Below are 7,749 nucleotides of genomic sequence, written 5' to 3'. Positions count from 1 at the left end.
CTTACGACATTCAGGGACTTCTTGCCACGGCCGTGTTCTTATCTCTGCGAGCCGAACGAACACACACACTCACACACACACACGCAAACACGCACACACACGCACCCACGCACACGCACACGCACGCGCACACACTCTCTAACTCTCGACTCCTATCCATTAGCCGCCTCTTAAGACAGGCAGGGCCTTCTTGCCACGGCCGTAATCTTATCTCTGCGAGCCGAGCGGACAAACACACACAATCGCACACACACACACACACACACACACACACACATACACTCTTCACCTCTCGACCCCTACCTTTTAGTCGCCTCTTACGAGAGGCAGGGCCTTCTTGCCCCGGCCGTATTCATATCTCTGCAAGCCGAACGGACACACACACTCATACACACACACTCACACACGCACAAACACACATACACGCACACACGCACACACGCACACACACATACACTCTAAACCTCTCGACTCCTACCAATTAGTCGCTCCTTACAGCAAGCATGGCCTTCTTGCCACGGCCGTATTCTTATCTCTGCAAGCCAAACTAACACACACACATACTCACACACGCACACACACACGCACACACACGCACACACGCACACACACATACACTCTTCACCTCTCGACTCCTACTTATTAGTCGACCCTTACAAGAAGCAGGGCCTTCTGGCCTTGGCCGTATTTTTATCTCTGCAAGCCAAACGGACACACACACATACACATACACTCACACACGCCCACACACGCACACACACACACATACACTCTTCACCTCTCGACTCCTACCCATTATTCTCCTCTTACGACAGGCAGTGACTTCTTGCCACGGCCGTGTTCTTGTCTCTGCAAGCCAAACGGACACACACACATACTCAGACACGCACACACACACGCACACACGCACACACACACATACACTCTTCACCTCTCGACTCCTACCTATTAGTCGCCCCTTACAACTGGCGGGGTCTTCTTGCCTTGGCCGTATTCTTACCTCTGCAAGCCAGGCGGACACACACACATACACACACTCACACACGCACACACACACGCACACACGCACACACACACATACACTCTTCACCTCTCTACTCCTACCCATTAGTCGCCTCTTACGACAGGCAGGGACTTCCTGCCACGGCCATGTTCTTATCTCTGCGAGCCGACCGGACACACACACACTCACACACACACATACAAGAACACACACACACGCACGCACATACGCGCACACACACATATACACTCTTCACCTCTCGACTCCTACCCATTATTCTTCTCTTTCGAAAGGCAGGGACTTCTTGCCACGGTCGTGTTCTTATCTCTGCAAGCCGAACGCACACACGCACAGGCACACGCACACGCACACACTCTCTACCTTTCGACTCCTATTCGTTAGTCGCCTCTTAAGACAGGCAAGGACTGTTTGCTACGGACGTATTCTTATCTCTGCAAGCCGAACGGACACACACACACACTCACACACACACGCACACACACACACACATACGCTATTCACCTCTCGACTCCTACTCATTATTCTCCTCTTACGACAGGCAGGAACTTCTTGCCACGGCCGTGTTCTTATCTCTGCGAGCCGACCGGACACACACCCACACTCACACAAGCACACACACGCACGCACGCACACACACACATACACTCTTCACCTCTCGACTTCTACCCATTAGTCGCCGCTTACGACAGGCAGGGCCTTCTTGGCACGGACGTGTTCTTATCTCTGCGAGCCGACCGGACACACACACTCACACACACAAATACACACACACACTCACACACGCACACACACGCACACACGCACACACACGCACACACACACACACACAAATACACTCTTCACCCCTCGACTCCTACCCATTAGTCGCCTCTTACGACAGGCATGGCCTTCTTGCCTCGGCCGTATTCTAATCTCTGCGAGCCGAATGGACACACACATACATACACACACACTTACACACGCACAAACACACACACACCCACACACGCACACACACATACACTATTCACCTCTCGACTCCTACCTATTAGTCGCCCCATACAAGAGGCAGGGCCTTCTTGCCTCGGCCGTATTCGTATCTCTGCAAGCCAAACAGACACACACACATACACACACACTTACACACGCACACACACGCACACGCCTCTTACGACAGGCAGGGCCTTCTTGCCACGGCCGTGTTCTTATCTCTGCGAGCCGACTGGACATACACACTCACACACACAAATACACACACACATTCACACACACACACACACACGCACACTCACACACACATACACTCTTCACCTCTCGACTCCTACCCATTAGTCGCCTCTTACGACAGGCAGGGCCTTCTTGCCACGGCGGTGTTCTTATCTCTGCAAGCCGAACGGACACACACACACACGCACACACAAACACACGCACACGCACACACTCTCCACCTCTCGACTCCTATCCATTAGACGCCTCTTAAGACAGGCAGGGCCTTCTTGCCACAGACGTATTCCTATCTCTGCGAGCCGAACGGACACACACACACACACTTGCACACACACACACACACATGCACGCTTCACCTCTCGACTCCTACCAATTAGTCGCTCCTTACAGCAAGCATGGCCTTCTTGTCACGGCTGTATTTTTATCTCTGCGAGCCGAAGGGACACACACACACATACACACACACACACACACACACACACACACAAACACACACACATGCGCAAACACGCACGCACACACGCACACACACACGCACACACGAACGCACACACGCACACGCATACACTTACACACGCACACACACACGCACACACGCACACACACACATACACTCTTCATCTCTCGACTCCTACCTATTAGTCGCCTCTTACGATAGGCAGGGCCTTCTTGCCTCGGTCGTGCTCTTATCTCTGCAAGCCGAACTAACACACACACATACTCACACACGCACACATACGCACACACGCACACACACACATACCCTCTTCACCTCTCGACTCCTACCCATTAGTCGCCTCTTAACGACAGGCAGTGCCTTCTTGCCACGGCCGTGGTCTTATCTTTGCGAGCCGACCGGACACACACACACACTGACACACACATACACACACACACTCACACACGCACGCACAAACGCACACACACACATACACTCTTCACCTCTCGACTCCCACCCATTATTCTCCTCTTACGACAGGCAGGGACTTCTTGCCACGGCCGTGTTCTTATCTCTGCAAGCCAAACGGACACACACACACACGCACACACACACACACGCACACGCACACGCACCCGCACACACTCTCCACCTCTCGACTCCTATCCATTAGTCGCCTCTTACGACAGGCAGAGCCTTCTTGCCACGGCCGTGTTCTTATCTCTGCGAGCTGACCGGACACACACACACACACTCACACACGCACACACACGCACACACGCACTTACACACATACACTCTTCACCTCTCGACTCCTACATATTAGTCGCCTCTTACGACAGGCAGGGCCTTCTTGCCACGGCCGTGTTCTTATCTCTGCGAGCCGACCGGACACACACACACACTCACACACGCACACACACACGCACACACGCACACACACACATAAACTCTTCACCTCTCGACTCCTACCAATTAGTCGCAACTTACGACAGGCAGGGCCTTCTTGCCTCGGCCGTATTCTTATTTCTGCAAGCCGAACGGACACATACACACTCATACACACAAGCACGCACACACGCACACACACGCACACACACAAAAACACTTTTCACCTCTCGACTCCTACCCATTAGTTGCCTCTTACGACAGGCATGGCCTTCTTGCCTCGGCCGTATTCTAATCTCTGCGAGCCGAGTGGACACACACATACATACACACACACACACTTACACACGCACAAACACACACAAACCCACACACGCACACACACACACAAACACACACACATACACTATTCACCTTTCGACTCCTACCTATTAGTCGCCCCTTACAAGAGAGAGGGCCTTCTTGCGTCGGCCGTATTCTTATCTCTGCAAGCCAAACAGACACACACACACATACACACACTTACACACGCACACACACGCACACACACACACACACACACACACACATAAACTCTTCACCTCTCGACTCCTATCAATTAGTCGCCACTTACGACAGGCAGGGCCTTCTTGCCTCGGCCGTATTCTTATCTCTGCAAGCCGAACGGACACACACACACTCGCACACACACGCACGCACACACGCACACACACGCACACACACAAACACAAATACACTCTTCACCTCTCGACTCCTACCCATTAGTCGCCACTTACGACACGCAGGGCCTTCTTGCCTCGGCCGTATTCTTATCTCTGCAAGCCGAACGGACACACACACACTCACGCACACACGCACGCACACACGCACACACACGCACACACGCACACACACACATACACTCTTCACCTCTCGACTCCTACCAATTAGTCGCCACTTACGACAGGCAGGGCCTTCTTGCCTCGGCCGTATTCTTATCTATGCAAGCAGAACGGACACACACACTCACACACACACGCACGCACACACGCACACACACGCACACACGCACACACACATATACACTCTTCACCTCTCGACTCCTACCTATTAGTCGCCTCTTACGATAGGCAGGGCCTTCTTGCCTCGGTCGTGCTCTTATCTCTGCAAGCCGAACTAACACACACACATATTCACACACGCACACACACGCACACACACGCACACACGCATACACACATACACTCTTCACCTCTCGACTCCTACTTATTAGTCGCCCTTTACAAGAGGCTGGTCCTTCTTGCCTCGGCCGTATTCTTATCTCTGCAAGCCAAACAGACACACACACATACACACACACACACGCACACACACGCACACACGCACACACACACACACACATACACTCTTCACCTCTCGACTCCTACCCATTAGTCGCCTCTTAACGACAGGCAGTGCCTTCTTGCCACGGCCGTGTTCTCATCTCTGCGAGCCGACCGGACACACACCACACTGACACACACATACACACACACACACTCACACACGCACGCACACACGCACACACACACATACACTCTTCACCTCTCGACTCCTACCCATTAGTCGCCTCTTACGACAGGCAGGGCCTTCTTGCCACGGCCGTGTTCTTATCTCTGCGAGCCGACCGGACACACACACACACTCACACACGCACACACACGCACACACGCACTTACACACATACACTCTTCACCTCTCGACTCCTACGCATTAGTCGCCGCTTACGACAGGCAGGGCCTTCTTGTCACCACCGTGTCCTTATCACTGCGAGCTGACCGGACACACACACTCACACACGCACACACACACGCACACACGCACACACACACATACACTCTTCACCTCTCGACTCCTACCAATTAGTCGCCACTTACGACAGGCAGGGCCTTCTTGCCTTGGCCGTATTCTTATCTCTGCAAGCCGAACGGACACACACACACTCACACACACACGCACGCACACACGCATACACACGCACACGCACACGTACACGCACACACTCTTCACCTCTCGACTCCTACCTATTAGTCGCCTCTTACGACAAGCAGGGCCTTCTTGCCGCGGTCGTGTTCTCATCTCTGCAAGCCTAACTAACACACACACATACTCACACACGCGCACACACACGCACACACACACGCACACACGCACACACACAGATACACTCTTCACCTCTCGACTCCTACTTATAAGTCGACCCTTACAAGAGGCAGGGCCTTCTGGCCTCGGCCGTATTCTTATCTCTCCAAGCCAAACGGACACACACACATACACACACACTCACACAAGCCCACACACGCACACACGAACACACAAACACACACACATACACTCTTCACCTCTCGACTCCTACCCATTATTCTCCTCTTACGACAGGCAGGACTTCTTGCCACGGCCGTGTTCTTATCTCTGCAAGCCGAACGGACACACACACATACTCACACACGCACACACACACGCACACACGAACACACACATACACTCTTCACCTCTCGACTCCTACCTATTAGTCGCCCCTTACAACTGGCAGGGTCTTCCTGCCACGGCCATGTTCTTATCTCTGCTAGCCGACCGGACACAAACACACTCACACACACACATACAAGAACACACACACACACGCACGCACACACGCGCACACACACATATACACTCTTCACCTCTCGACTCCTACCCATTATTCTTCTCTTTCGAAAGGCAGGGACTTCTTGCCACGGTCGTGTTCTTATCTCTGCAAGCCGAACGGACACACACACATACTCACACACGCACACACACACGCACACACGCACCCACACACATACACTCTTCACCTCTCGACTCCTACTTATTAGTCGCCCACTCTTCGCCTCTCGACTCCTATCCATTAGTCGCCCCGTACGATTTGCATCGCTTTCTTGCCACGGCTGTTTTCTTATCTCTGCGAGCCGAAAGGACACACACACATACATACACACACACTCACAAACACACACACACACGCACGCACACACGCACACACACATACACTCACACACACACAAACACGCACACACACATACATTCTTCACCTCTCGACTCCTACCTATTAGTCGCCTCTTACGATAGGCAGGGCCTTCTTGCCTTGGCCGTGTTCTTATCACTGCAAGCCGAACGGACACACACACATACTCACACACGCACACACACACGCACACACGCACACAAACATACACTCTTCACCTCTCGACTCCTACCTATTAGTCGCCTCTTACGATAGGCAGGGCCTTCTTGCCTCAGTCGTGTTCTTATTTCTGCAAGCCGAACTAACACACACACATACTCACACACGCAAACACACACGCACACACGCACACACACACATACACTCTTCACCTCTCGACTCCTACTTATTACTCGCCTCTTACGACAGGCAGGGCCTTCTTGCCACGGCTGTGTTCTTATCTCTGCGAGCCGACCGCACACACACACACACACTCACACACACTCACACACTCACATACACACACACTTAAACACGCACGCACACGTACACGCACACACTCTCCACCTCTCGACTCCTATCCATTAGTCGCCTCTTACGACAGGCAGGGCCTTCTTGCTACGGACGTGTTCTTATCTCTGCGAGCCAAACGGACACACACACACACACACACACACTCGCACACACACATACACACACATACACGCTTCACCTCTCGACTCCTACCCATTAGTCACCTCTTACGACATTCAGGGACTTCTTGCCACGGCCGTGTTCTTATCTCTGCGAGCCGAACAAACACACACACTCACACACACACACGCACACACGCACACACACGCACCCACGCACACGCACACGCACGCGCACACACTCTCCAACTCTCGACTCCTATCCATTAGCCGCCTCTTAAGACAGGCAGGGCCTTCTTGCCACGGCCGTAATCTTATCTCTGCGAGCCGAGCGGACAAACACACACACTCACACACACACACACACACACACACACACACACACACACACACACACACACACATACACTCTTCACCTCTCGACCCCTACCTTTTAGTCGCCTCTTACGAGAGGCAGGGCCTTCTTGCCCCCGCCGTATTCATATCTCTGCAAGCCGAACGGACACACACACTCATACACACACACTCACACACGCACAAACACACATACACGCACACACGCACACACACATACACT

This window comes from Diabrotica undecimpunctata, unplaced genomic scaffold, assembly GCF_040954645.1.
Source record: "Diabrotica undecimpunctata isolate CICGRU unplaced genomic scaffold, icDiaUnde3 ctg00000568.1, whole genome shotgun sequence".
In the NCBI taxonomy this organism is placed as follows: Eukaryota; Metazoa; Arthropoda; class Insecta; order Coleoptera; family Chrysomelidae; genus Diabrotica; species Diabrotica undecimpunctata.
The sequence above is the reverse complement of the archived record's forward strand: the minus strand, read 5'-3'. Positions refer to the sequence as shown.